Source organism: Semicossyphus pulcher, unplaced genomic scaffold (assembly GCF_022749685.1).
Source record: "Semicossyphus pulcher isolate SPU_LCO1_2020_fin unplaced genomic scaffold, fSemPul1.0.p SCAF_12, whole genome shotgun sequence".
In the NCBI taxonomy this organism is placed as follows: Eukaryota; Metazoa; Chordata; class Actinopteri; order Labriformes; family Labridae; genus Semicossyphus; species Semicossyphus pulcher.
In genome coordinates this window covers 19,795,698-19,810,547 of record NW_027211626.1, presented here as the reverse complement: position 1 = coordinate 19,810,547, position 14,850 = coordinate 19,795,698, and positions in this window count along the sequence as shown.

The window sequence follows — 14,850 nt, the reverse complement described above, 5'->3', positions numbered from 1 at the left end:
CCGTTTTGCTTGGACACCATCGTGTTGTTGTCAAGCTACCGCTTTTGGGACATCATCACCTGTATGGCTTGGTCTGCACACACCGCTCAACTAATTCAACCAGTTAAAAAGATGCATTGCTTATATTTTGACGGATAGATTTGACACAGTGGGAGGAAATATCTTGGATTTTATGTCTCCGACAGCCCACCCCTAACATTTTAGTCCCGTCTCGTCTCATTAACGAAAACAAAACATACGTGTCGTCAAGGATCTATTTTTAGCTCGTCAACGTCTGATCATGGAAAAAAGGTCGTCGACCAACATTTTACGTCATAATTTTCGTTAAGGAAATGAACACTGACAGAGACAGACAACCATTCCCGCTCACATTCACACCTTCTTGTTGTGAGGCCACAGTTCCAACCACCACCTCACTGTGCCGCTCTCTAGACTTTGATGCAGGGCTAAAAAGTTCATACAACTAAATTACTCAGAACAAAGATGCAGACACATGCCAGGATTTTAAGTAAGTTAGTACAAATTTCGCCTTCAAGAAAGAGATAAAGAAGAGACTACAGACTTATCACACTTATTAACATTCTTTTCAAAAAGATCAATCTATACATCTTTTGTTGTTCATAGCTCTGCCGGCTCCTTGCAGCAAAGCCTCAGCGAATATCTGATTCTTTAAGCCCAAGGAGAACTTTTCCAATATGTTTTATTTTATTCTTTGCAGATTCAGCGAGGACAAAAGATATGAGATCAAGGATGTTCATGAAACAGATATTTTCTTTTATACTCTCAAATCTGTCTCTGTGTTTCTTGGTTTCTATCTGCTTCAGACAATCTTATCGTCGCGGTTCCGTTATTACCTACTCACCCCTTCCTGAACACGGTGGCTCTGTGTCACGTCTTCTGCGACCTCGGGGAACCTCTATGCTCCAGTCTTCAGACAATTCGGTTCATCACTCAAATGTGGCTCTCTGATTAGTTCATCTTGCCACTTTCATTTGCACACATTCATGCAAACTGTTCCCTTTGATGCTGACCATGAACTTCACTTTTTATCCATAAAACTTCACCAAGTAGCGTTTCCAGCTCTCAAGCTTCAGGACATTTATCCTGTCTTTTAGGAGTGAGGGTGAAAGATGTCTCGTATCTCGAGTGTCACATGGTTTTGAGCCTTCTTCACTGAAAGAGACTCAAAACACTCAAAGTAATTGAAGGGTTGCCAAAGGTCTCCTTTCAATGAAATCTTCTTAGCTGGCAATCATTTGGAGAGGATGAAAGTGACAGTAAATACACTTTTGGCACACTGGAACTGTTATCAGTCTTTGAGATGGACAGTTCCAGTTCTCTGAGGCTTTTGCCAGGAGATCGCCCTGGCTGAATGGGACAAATAAAGTACTGGGGAGTATAAATTACTGCAATTATAGGTAAAGTATTCTCAATATTATACAATGGTTTCATACAACCAGTGAGGCCACTACTGACAAATTTCTTACCATATTTTTCTTGTTTACTTGGGTCACATCCTGTAGGAACCAGCAGTCACGCTGACTTCAGATTGTTCTGTTGCTTTTCTTTTTATGGGTGAACTGGATTTGAACTGTTTTGCTGTTATGGGGAAAACTGACTCTTTTCGAAGTTGACTGAACTCTGAGTACACAAACTCACAACAACATTGTTCCGCTCGCTTTGATACCCTACTGAAAAGTGAAAACAGTTGTGGTCCAAGGTTTTTTAGCAGTGCTGATTCTTGGTGACACCTATGTGATTGCGTTTTGTTTGGGTTGACCAAACAAATCTGGACTTTGTTCTTTTTATTTTAAGATTGACTCTGTCTGTAAAAGTGTTCATTTAAAAGCCTGAATCCAACGGATATACCCCATAATTCGCTGATTTGGTGCAATGACTGTGTACATAGATAGACGACATGTCTATATCTGCTCTCATTGTACGGAATTGATGCCAAAATAGCCCTGTGATAGGCGCTGCCATCTTGCGTTGGTGATGTCATTTGGAGCCAGAGACTGTGCAGTAGAGATCGGCGGGTGGAGCGTCCGTAGCCACTTCCAAAACAGCAAGGATCTCACTTGCCGGTGTATTGAACAGCAGAACAGCTTCTTTTTGTTGGTCTGAAGCAGACGTTCACAGATATGTAAACTTCAATGACTTTAGTGATTGTTTTTGTTGCGTTTCCTCTTGCCGATCATCCTACACTCTGCTAATCCGGAACTGATTGGCTGCAGGAGCCGTATTTGTCAACACAGCTGTCAATCATCCTTTTTACAGCATCAAATAACTAATTAAAAGTAAACTTGTCAGAAAAATGAACACTTGGACATAAATCAGCATGATAAGAGCTAACTATAATGACAGAAACCATGTTTGAGAAACATTTATTTGACGTGTATTTTGATTTTATAGTTTGACTCATGTCCCATCTGTTAACATGGAAGAGGCGGGTTTTATGACCTATACTGCAGCCAGTCAGCAGGGGGCGATAGAGGCGTTTTGGCTTCACTTTTAGGGAGCTGTCATGTCGTCCATCTTTTTATACAGTCTATGATTTGGTGCTCTGGAGGTCAGAAAGCAGTCATGTCTAGAATGAATTATTTTCCCTTTTAGTTCCAACTGACCCAATCAGTTTACTCGGCTCATAGACAGAAAACCAAGTCCAAGTTGTTTCTTGTTTGCAGTATTAGCAGTTAGGAGCAGGCACTTAATTATGAGCACTAGGGCGTTAGAAAATGTCTATACATTTGGGTATTAAGATATTATGTGTTTTGGAACTGTATGAGTTCTCAAAAACACTATTATTTTTTAATAGTTTACATTTAGATATTCAAAGCAGCAGTTAAATTTTATGTTGTGTATCTGTGCACTGCCAGATACCATTGTTGTAACCTATCTTCCGCTATTCGACTCTTCCAAACAGACACAGTCAAAAAGGGGACAATATATCACCATGCTTGCAATGTCACAATATATCACAATATACTGAATTAGAGCATCTTCATCTTGATACCTTTCACATCCCCAGAACACAAAACACAGTTCTTCCCAAAACTGGACTGTTTTGTTCCCTTATACCACTGCCACAACAATTAATCATGGTCACATAACTGTAGAAGATGTAATGGTGTCTATATCATATTGTTCAAACCATTTTCAGCTATATTCTCAATAAAGGTCGAAGTGAAACACTGAGAAGAATTTGAATGAAAGTTTGAACCACCTTTGTGTGCCAACCTCAGCATTAATCAGTCCCTCCAGGAAGCAGCGAAGTCGCAGCAGACAGCTGCTCCATCTCTCTTTCATGAGCTTCCTAATCCGGCCTCATAACACAGTGTCTTTATGCAGACCCGAGATCCATAATAATAGATACAATACTCTATGTCTTCTTGTATGCATCTATCAATCTTTACACCTTAAAAAATGCCGTCCAGTTAGCCGCTTCCTGATGGCTTGTGTTGAGTCAGTTGACCAATCAAGAGGCTGTGTTCCCTTCTGTCTTCCAACCAGAGGCCTTGTTACAAATGTGAGTTACGACCTCAAAGAGTGTTTGAACAGTGAGATCGTACTCCCCCCGTCTCTTTTGAATGGTTGACTATTTGCGCAGCACATAAAATGACGAATGACAGCATAAATGTACTTAATAACTTAATAATTTTACACATTTTATTTAGAGTCCTGACATGGATATCGACTGGAAGTGATATCCATGTCAGGACAGCTTTATTTGCTCACAGTGGATGTGTGATGTGTTACAATGAAGAAAAGCTTCAAAACATTGCAACTAGCATTGCAACTTTGCGAAAGTCGTTTGGCAGCAACAATCAAAGAAAAAAAGACAAAATCCTGGATGGACTGATGAGGGTAGAAATATGAAAGATATGATTCAACCTCACAAAGTCTGACTTGTTCTTGCATCACTGCGAGCCTCAAAAAGTTTGTTTGTTGAAAGATTTAAAAAAGAGATGAACCTCCTCCTTTTTTAGTAAACTGTATTTCAGTCGCTTAGTTTCTTTAAAGTTTGTCCCATTCCACGTCTAACTAAGTTAGAAGTACAAAGCAATAGCACTGCCATACAACAAATTGAAAATAAAATGCTTTTTTTGTTGTTGTTTTTCAGCAATAAAGAAGTGAGCGAGAAATGTAAAAGCTGAATAGTTTTATTCTGTAACAGATTATTGTGTTGGGAATTGCGGCTCTTTGAAGGGAGCGGATCTTATGGCTCCATTCCCCTCTGAGAGCGGCTCATGGGCGAGGTTACTCGGTTTATCTGCGAAATAATCACTAGGATGATAGGGTAAGATTTGGATCAGATTCGAACTTTGACATCCCACTAATATAATTTCAAATGAATGTTGCATGTGTGGACCAGGTTTAGCAGCGCTAAATTACTCGACCTGCATTGTAAACATTACACAATATGATAAAAAGCTGCCTGTGTAATTCGGCATAAAGGGGAGTGGATCTAGGGAAGGCAGTGAAATTTGGGCACAACTACAAGAAGAACAGCTCTCGACTACGACTCGGTTCCCGTTGGTCGCACCAAAGAACCGTTCAAAAGAATCGGATCGTCAGCTAACGTCACAACACTAGCAGATTAGCAAGTAGCCACCACTGCACCCACGATACATACTTACGCCGGGGTGTGTGTGTGTGTGTGTATCTTCATCTCTCTCACGCTCCGTTTAGATACTGACAAATATATAAAAGCACACAAATATAACATTGCATTTGTCAATCGCGGTGTTTTATTTTGAAAATTGTTTAATTTTGAAAATTGACCGGATTCTCTCGTTGTTTCATGTGTGACTTCCTGCCAGGATTGACGCTATCACGATCGCTGCAGGGCGCGAGCCGGCCGCGGAGGTGCGCGCCGCGGCACGTCTGGTGTGAACGACACAATCGGTTAACATGGGCACCGAAAGGATACTGGCTCCGCTTCTCTGCGCTTCATGGCTATTCGCAGCGCTTCCGCGTCCTGTGTGTCCCTGGCATTAGGGTGCATCAGGACGAAGCTTGTGACACATAATGAGGCAATAATAGGTTAAAGAAGATAAAGAACACTGCTTGAAAGTTCAGCTGTAACAAAAACACAAACTGCCACTAAAGTGAGATAGAAAGTAGGCAGAAGAAAAGTGCATCTCCACTGTTCCTGGAGCAGCCGAATCTGCTTTGTGCCAGTTCATCTTGTTTATTGTTTCAACATTAGCCGAAGTAGTGACAGAAACATAAGGCATTCTCTCTTTTTCTCTCCAGCACTGCGGCCTTGTGAGGTTCACTGGTCCACTCCATCAAGGTAATGTGATTAGTTTACTAGGCCTGGGACCTGGACAGGTTTCCTCTTGCTGCAAGCGTTGTGTGCTCGTGTGTGTGCATGTGTGTTTGCGGCCGTGTGTGGACACCGTGATGGATGATGAAGATGAACAAATCAATACAAAGGGCCTGTCATTGCGGCTACATCCCAATTTACCCCGGCATGTCTGCGCTGTCAGTCAGCAGGCGGAGAGAGAAGGAGGGAGCGGAAGAAGAGGGAATGATGATAAGGCCGTGGGGAGGTTCAGAGGAGTGGATGGGGAATAGGGAAGTGAGGACGCAAATGAAGAGGAGAAGAAGAGGAGGCAGGATGAGATCGATAGGGAGAGGATATGCAGGACGGGTTTAGGGCGGAAAAAGTAGAATGGATGATAAGGATACAGTGACTGACTTGGGTATTTTTCCAGCTGTGGTATCAATCAGATGTGCTGCTCTGCCTGAAAAGGTCACACACTACAGTTGGATACCTTCAGTCGTATACATGCACGCGGAAACAAAAGGCGTGTAAAAGCGTGTGCACCCATGCCGCACAGGAACATTCACACATCCAGTCAATCCCAAAAGGGTTGCTGTCGTCTCTGGTGGGAGATAAGAATGCTAACCCTCGACTGCTCATAATGGATTAGAAGCGCCTTGATTGTGAGTCAATTTTCTCTGAGCTGTAAGCCTTAATGTCTGTTTTCAGCACCAGTGCTTTGCTTTTAATGGTTCCTGCTTGCTTTTTGAATTAAAGGATGGAATATCTAAAGGGAAATAACTCAATGGACACATCACCTCGCAGTCTCCTGTTGCAGAGCTGTCTGTCTGTGTGTGTATACATGTGCATGAATGTGCGTCTTTGTGTGCATTAAGCCTCGGAGCAGAGTGAACAAAACATTTCAGTCGTATAAAGCCGCAGAGATGTAAGTATTTTCCACAATCCTGGCACTTCACAGCTCTCGCGTCTGTCTATTCAACTGTCACGGCTGACAAGCTGACAAATTACATTTTGCATTTCTTCACAGTTCAAACTTTACTTAAATGTCTCAAGGCTGCAGTTGTAAAGGATTATGACTGTGTGGCTGCATTGCTTTGGCAGATTTGATCAGGAAATTCTTGCTTTAAGTCAGTTTCTCGTCTAACAAAGTCTTCACTTTGGATAAACTGACAGGTCAGAGGTACACTCAAAGCCTTACTTCCCTTGTTGGACTCCTTGTTCTGCTCATTCTAAGTTTCTTTCCCTTCAGGCTGGCCTATCTGTCCCATCACAATCTCGAATCCCGTCGGCTATAGTCTGGCGACGATATAGCCTCTGAGGACAACAGTAAACGTGCTGCGTGTAGCCAGCAGTTAGCGATAAACAACTTCCAGTCAAGACTTCCTTTTCCGCATGCTGCATTGTTTACAGAAAAAGAAACAGATTTTCTTGTGATTTACTTTAAATAACGGGTCTTAACTTAGCTGAAATTTCGAAATCATGATGCAGATTTGTAAAAAGTAAAAATAAAGCTTTGTCAGGTCTGTCCTCAAGTGGAGAAAACTACTTTTAAAATGCTCGTTTGTTGAACAGAGGTCGGATCGATCATTTCTGATGCATTCGAGTCGGACACACCAGTAAAAACGTGAAATGACAACAACCACAGCTGTTGTATTACACCACCAACACTATCGAAGCAGATACACATCAAACTAATCAGTGTTTTTGCTGTGAACGGTAATCTACAGCTAATTCTATTTAGCAAAACCACCAGCACTTAGTTTGCTAACAGAGACTGTTGAAATAACAGCGCCAACTAAGCAGTAACACACTGATGTTGTTAACATTTAGTCGTGAGAGCACAGGCACACAGAACTATCAGGAGAAAGTCAGAAACGGTAACCCTGCCTGGGCACTTCACAAACAAATTTTCAGCAACACCGCCATGAAACAACGCTGAACAGCAGCCGCATTGTTTAACTCTGTTTTTGCATTGGTTTGTTTGAGGGAAATACCTGGTTATTTAGCTGCTAAATGACCTACAATGCTCACCTGCTCACTGTGCCTGCCTGCCATTTCATGCTAAGCAGGTGGTGCATTGTAGGGTTTTAGAGCTTCTTTTCTGAAAGCTGCTGTCTGCTATGGCAGTAAACTTTGTGATGCTAAACACCAAAGACATTTGTCATGCAAAGACCAGCTCCAGTCATGTTTTAAGTCATATAAAATGCTCTGCTTGAAAAAATAAATTGTGTCTGATATGTTTTGTCTGCAAAATACGTTTAATTACCTTGTAAAAATCCTCCCAAGGCATCTCCTCCTTCTCCCTCATTAAAAATTCCCCAGTCTGCATAGTCCAACCGCCCCCTCCGTCACAAAAACAAAACACGTCTCTGCCATCATTTAGTGGCAACTTGTTGAAACTTAGCTAGCTTGAAAAGTAGTAATCAGTAGTTGTAACGTTAACATTAGTAGTCAGTATTGAGCATGCAGAAATTACACTGACGGTTACAGCTGGCTCGCGCATCGCCAAAGTGGTTGCCATAGGTTGCACATAATGATATGCACAGCGTCACCCCGTCCATTAACAGGATTGGCTCTTATGTTTGTGGCGTCTCAAACCTGCCAATCTGAAAACGTGTTGTTCAGCCTGTCCTTGGTACACTGAAGTTTAAAAGCAGACAGGCCCAGCAAATGGAGATGACTGCTCATGTTGTCCCTGATATGTCTTGTAGCACATGAAGAACACCACATGGAGATGTTTACAAGGTTAAACACTTTATTTTATCAATTTCAACTTTTTAAAATGACAGTGACATGTCGTGGGAAATTAGTACAGCTTGTATTTTGTTTCCTTACGTTTGAAGATTATGATCTTTTCGATCTATCCCTTGTTAAAGTTTGGAAACGATTGTAGCAGAGAAAGAAAATCATGATCGTGAACATAATGCAGGCTTTAACTAGCACAAAAATAAATTTCTTAACACTTTGTAGATGTAATAAAATGTTCCCACAAGTGGATAATTGTAGTAATTTTAGGGCAAATGGGTTGTTTCTCACTGACAGTTGAAGACTGCTTTAGTATTAACTGCTTTAGTATTAACATGTCTTAGCTAAAATTATTACCACCTTTTCAAAAAATGCCTTTTATTGTGAAAAGCTGTATGCAATATAGACCTAAAAGGAGGCTTTTTCTGTACAATCAATACAAAGTTGTGGCTGCAAGGAAATAAAGTGGACTCATTTTTAAATCTGCCGTACTACATCTTATAGTATACAACCTGTTCAAATGCTATCCCTGTATTATTACATCATACAAGAAACACTGACGTCATCAATTCATCAGCTTGCACACCACATCTTCCTACCTGCAAATATAATGAGCATCATTATAGCCTTATTTTCCCCGCAGAGCACAGCTCAAACTGCAGTCAGACAAGCTGTTCACGGCATGCCATAATCATCATCCATGTAAAAATCCCTTTAACAAGGAATTACACACTTCCCACATATAAAAAGCAACATTGCTCATGCTGGGCGCATTCTACTTGGCAGGTTGTGTGTCTTTTTTTGTGTGCAAAAATCAAAATGTGTAATGTGCACATTATAGCACGGATTAGTCAAACAAGCAGCTGAGCATATTGCTTAGAGGACATGCTGCAAAAGTTATGCGAAACAGCGGCCGTGCTTTTTACCTTGCTTTGCTCGTTACGCCAGCTGTTGGATCTAATTAAGAGGCCATTTCAAACCTGTTACTAACCTTATTCAAACTCAACTTACAGAGTGACACATTTCAAACAACAGGCACGTCCTTGTCTGCTCTGCCATGCGTCACGACTCTGTGTCGTGTTTTTGTTCGAGGACAAGCTCCTTTTTTTTTTTTTTTCTATGGCGCTTAGCCCCTCCTACCTCCATTCAACCCACGCTGCTGCCTTTCCGTTGTGGGACATTCACCTTTAATTGGTTTTATGGCTTTCCCTCGACATTGCTATGGTAATGACACCATTTATCACTGGTCTCCAAGCATGTGATATCACCTCCCCATGCAAAGGCCTGAAGTGAAGCATGAAAAAAATTCTGGCTTAACTAGGGTAAAATCTGTTGGAGCATCATTAGAGAGAGCAGTCACAGAACTTACACTAGGTGTGTGTCCATTTTTATTACACGTGTGTATTGGGTGAATGGTTTCTTTTCTTCCCTGACTTTCTGTGTGTAATTGTGAGCAGGATTCTCAGGATGCAGGGACCAGGCCAGACAGCAGCTGTGAGAGCATTATGTGTTTCTCAGGCCAGTCAAAGACGGCACAAACGCATATATTCCACAGGATACGCATGTGCTGTGTTTCGTGTGCGCTGCTGTTCCCACAGGAGGCATTTCTGGAACAACAGTTCAGTTTCCACCTCCGAGATAAACTTCTCGTCATCCATGGTGTAAAATAACCTCTGGGACCCTCTGACCGATTGATTGACTCCTGGCCTTGAGCCACCAGTTTTGACATAATGTTGATAGGATATGATGTTTTGTTTTGAAATGGCCGGATGCTCTATGCTGTTTTCGTGCCTGACTTCCTGTTTGGAATGATCTGCTCTGTTCAGCTTGACACGTGCTTGACACGCGGCATCCTCCGGCAACTCCGGAGGTTGCGGCACACAGAACGCGGTAGACATGGATCCTGTGGATATCGGAGTAATAGTAGCACTCCTTTGCCTGTGTCTCTAAATGTGAGCATAGACTGTGTTTAATAAGTTCAAATAGCCTTTATGACGTGGCTCAGTGGTTTGTGGACTACCGTTTATGAAGCCTCAAATTTGGCATTTTGGGCGTAGCCATCTTGTCTTGTTTTGGTTTTTGGAGCCATGATGATCACATCTGGATGAGAGGATTGATTCACATTGATATGCCCCTAAAGCAGTGGTTCTCAACTGGTCTCGCCTCAGGACCCACCACCGCCTCCTTAATGACAAATCGTGAACCAAATTTCAGATTTTTTCAACCACTCAAATATATTTGATGAAAAATTGTGCAGTTCGGACCTGACCTGGAACGAAACATCACAGTATGTCGACATCACAAAACATAGCAGTATAATATTCAACCAAAATGCTGTTAGTGCATACGGGGAAAATGTTCCCTCTACAGAAATATGCTAAAAACTACAACATAAAGGCATCTACTGTAGGGCTTGTCAAGTTTCAAGTATTTAACTGTAGCTGGGATTACCCAATCAGTGAATACATGGAGCGTGACTAAACTACACTACTACTGCACTCAAATCATAGGAAACCAATGTCCTTCAAAATAAAAGCACAGCATCGACTTTTTGCCACAACTTTTTTTTTATTTTTCAAGCCCACATCCCACTGAAAACCGCTCCGTCACACACTTTTGGGTCCCGACCCACCAGTTGAGAACCACTGCCCTAAAGTATACCCTGCTCTATTGTGTATTTTATTTTGAATGGCGCCATAATTTACAAAATGAACAATATGATATATTGGGGGAGACTGGAAGCTAGCAATTGAGACTATAAACTCATCAGGAAAATGTTTGCTTAAGTAATAAATGAGCTGAGAAGTAGGCTCATTTTCTGGACGACTTTTATACAGTAGGACTTTTATAAGCAACTACAGGAGTCGCCCCCTGCTGGCCTTTAGAAAGAATGCTGGTTTAAACATCTTACATATTGGCTTCACTTTTAAAACCAAGAAGCATCCACTTTTTATATGCAGTCTATAAACAACAGTCAAATATAACAAATGCAATTAATTGTTCATCAGTGATTTGTGTTCCAGGTTAAAATGTCTTTTCAAATCAAGAGTCTGTGTGGCATTCATATACAGCAGCGAATAAAAGGTTTGCTCAAGTGAGCGATGGAAATACTCCATCTGGTTTTTGCATAAATTATGGCAACCCAATTCCACGTTGTCAATGTAGACAACAGGTCAGCATTGATTTTCATTTGTAGTTTGTTTTTTTCTCATCAACAGCAGCTCCCCTGAAGAAACTAACAAGTTGTTTTTTTTCCGTGCCGCCTCAGCCTTCGCCTCCACAACATTGAAAGAATGTTCAATGTCAAGAACAAAACAGCAGCCAGCTTCAGAATAAATATGCTCTCCGTGTTGATCGAATAGGTCACGACTTTATGGCTATTTTAGTGTTTTTTTCTTTCTTCAACCAGACAGAAGTATAGCAGCCTTCTAAAGTTTACACAGATTATACTTGCTGCATCACAAATTTGTTGAAGGTTTTAGTTCTGAAAAAAAATAAAACAATAAATAACTTTAAAACATTATTTCGGTGGGTTTTTCCTCTGTAGGTTATTAGTTATCAAAGTTAAGTGGACCATGTTACCCTGTGCCCACAGTGCTTTTACATCTGACTGGACAGTTGCTCTCTCTCTCAGCTCTTGGCATCCAGCTCAAGACAATAAACAACACTCACAACACCACCCTCATTCACACAGTACACACGTATGGGTATTATTCAGTTGTTTACTTGGTCTATTGCATTCTAACTCTGTGTATCCTCCCAAATTATTACAAGGTTTGAGCCATATGGTAAACCGCTTGAACTTAAATATACTTTGTTTTACATGGTGCCATTTTTACTGACTATGTGTCCCAACGGTAAACTCAAACTGGGGTCACCAGTGAAGTGCGCCTCATACTGCTGCTCTTATTCTAGTTTACTAACACCATCTCATCTGGTGCCTAAATGTGGTACCCAACTGAGGCCCAGTCAAATTAGTCCCCCTGCATGGGCTAGCCCAGATGGGGATCAGTGAGCAGCTCCATACAGGGCCCATATGGGCAGAATGTAGCTCACTTGGGACCAATTCAGGAGACGTGTCTGCTGTCTTAATGGTGCACCCATTCAAAGCCCATGTATGTTTTTTCTGGGTTATACACGTGGGCCCCAAAGCCAACCAACCCACTCTGAGCGTATTCCCTGTTAAAGCATGCCTAACCCAGGCAAATACCAAGACCCCACTTGGACATTTTGGCTTGATAAATGACCATGTCACTTTTGCAGAAAATTATGAACGTAATGTTTTCACACCCATCTGTCAATCACATTAATGTGCATGTAGGCGTGACTATATACATACCCAGGCATGTGTCACATATACAAACGCAGCTGTATACTACACAAACACAGCATTTGGGTGAAAAAAAACTTTTCCTCAACTTGTTTTAGTTTTCTAAGTGTATTTGTTAACATTAATATAGTAATATCCAGTGTGTTAATATTACATACATTTTCAGTAGTAAAATTGTTAGTTTGTGTTGCTCAGTTAGCCAAATGATAGGGCATAAACGGTACTGTACACTACGAATATTCCCTTTGCAGCCTTTAATTTGGTGTATGTGTAGGACTCTGTGACTATGGGCACATTGTTAAATCTCGTAAAAGCAAGTTGGCAAAATAAGTTTTAAAAAAGGTGGTGCATACAGAACGCTGGGTGATGGTATCTCAGCCTCTAAATAAACACATTTTTTCTTGCACAAAAGCACAAATATGATCACATCTTCTTCAAGTCAGGCACTTCCAGCAATTCTTAGCTTCAACATTTTCCCCTAAAGCCTGGAATTGTGTATTCATGAAATCATCATTTGAATTCAGCACATCACACTTGTAAATGCTGTAAGAGAAACATTCTTTGTCCTGCACATTCTGGTCTACAATGTTCCCTTAATAACTCATGCACAGTTTTCTGAACTTGCCTCTCTGGCCGTTGGTGGCAGACAAAGTAATTGCCTTCATAAATGGTTATAGTTTGTGCAGACTATAGTACAGAGCCTGCACTCCTCTGAGGTGTTGACCCGGCTGTAGCAGCTCACAGTGGTCAGTCATCTGTTTTATTTCCTTTTAGGTCTTACAGCAGCTTTTGATGCAGCCGGTTGCTTTATTCTAAATGTAGGTTGTAAACATGGTGTGGGGAAATATTCTTTGTTTAAGAGCTGTTTTATTGCTTTTTTATTCATTTTTCTTTCCACAGGGCTTCCCATAAATCCCATATTACATAATACATCGTCCTTGTCTTTAACACAGACACAGATAAATCTGAATTCATTATCATAGGACAAGGCGTTTTTTAAATGCTTCATTTTCGTCCGACATTTCATCTCACTGCAGAAATATTGGTGTCGTTTGTGATCGGATGAATGTATAATTAATTTCAAGAACTTATAAAGGTTTTTCACGTCTCACCTGGGCTACTTAAACGCTTAATATTCCAACCACACCTGAGCTATTTCTGAAAGTCAGAACAAGAAGTGTTTAAATATTACAAGTGGTGCACCAGATTTTGGGCATCACATTTGTCATTGTGCATTTCAGAGAAGATTTGAATAACACCATGCTACATGACTGACCACCTATCCTGTGGCGTAACAGAACTGTGATGGGCCGTGGTGCGAATATTTTTTTTGGCCCTCTCCCTCTCCCTAAACAGAAGTCCACGCACATACACGCACGGACACACAACCACTCCAAACAGTTTTAAAGCAGACGCTTTATGTCAGCCTGTGAAGACTCATGGCGCAAACCCTCCTCCAAACCAGCTAATGATCAGCACCACGGACAGCAGCCGTAGTGACACATTTATCAAACAGCCTGCCTCAAACCACCACAGCTCGATTCCTTTAAACGACAAAACATCTGAAATAGCTGTGGACATACACTGTATGTTGATAAACATAAAACACACAGCCAACCCTGCTGAGCTGCCCCATGCTGTTTCTTAAATATATATATATATTCAGAATGAGCGCTCTGCTGCTGCAACAGTTACAGGTATGGTAAGGTACGGCAGAAATGCTGTGCTAAATGTTGCTGCCATTGAGCTGTAGTCCAAGGTTGGCTTTCAACCGACGGGTTTGATAAAGTGGCAGTGGTGGACATTCGTTATGGGCCCCCTTAAGTGTACCTTTCACTCGACGTATTTGCCACGTATTTAAGTGGCAGCACTGGGCCTTCGTCATGGGCCCCCCCTAAGTGTGTGGGCCCCACCGGTCACACCGCTGACACTTACGCCAATGTTATAGGCGTAAGTGTCTATATACGCCATATTAGCATGAGTAAATAAATCAATAATGAGGCTACATTAACATGCAAAAACATATTCAAAAGTCAGGAAAGATTCAATATGTTAAGAATCAACACACACATATACATATGTTGACGTACACACACAACCAGTGTGTGCGTGGAATAAATCCGCTGTCTGATAGAATGATCATTATCACAGCTGCAGGCAGAAGGTAACAGATGAACTGAGAAGTAATTAATTTCTCTCTGCACCTTGTCTCCCACCCTCTCTATCTCCCCATCTCTCCTCAGGTAGCCCTCCTCGTTCATTTCATTACTTTCAGCTGATCATATTCTCTCATTCTGCCACCTCTCTTGCCCAAAGGCCCTTCCTACACTACTCAACTCTGAGCTCATAACTGCCCTAATTGAAACCGTCATTGCTTTAATTGCTTTAATTAATCACCTTTCCTGTGGTAAAGCCTTTGTGGGGATTTGTAATAGGTGCTGACATTGGCTGCTCATTGAGGGCAGCGGCGGAGTGAGGTAATAAT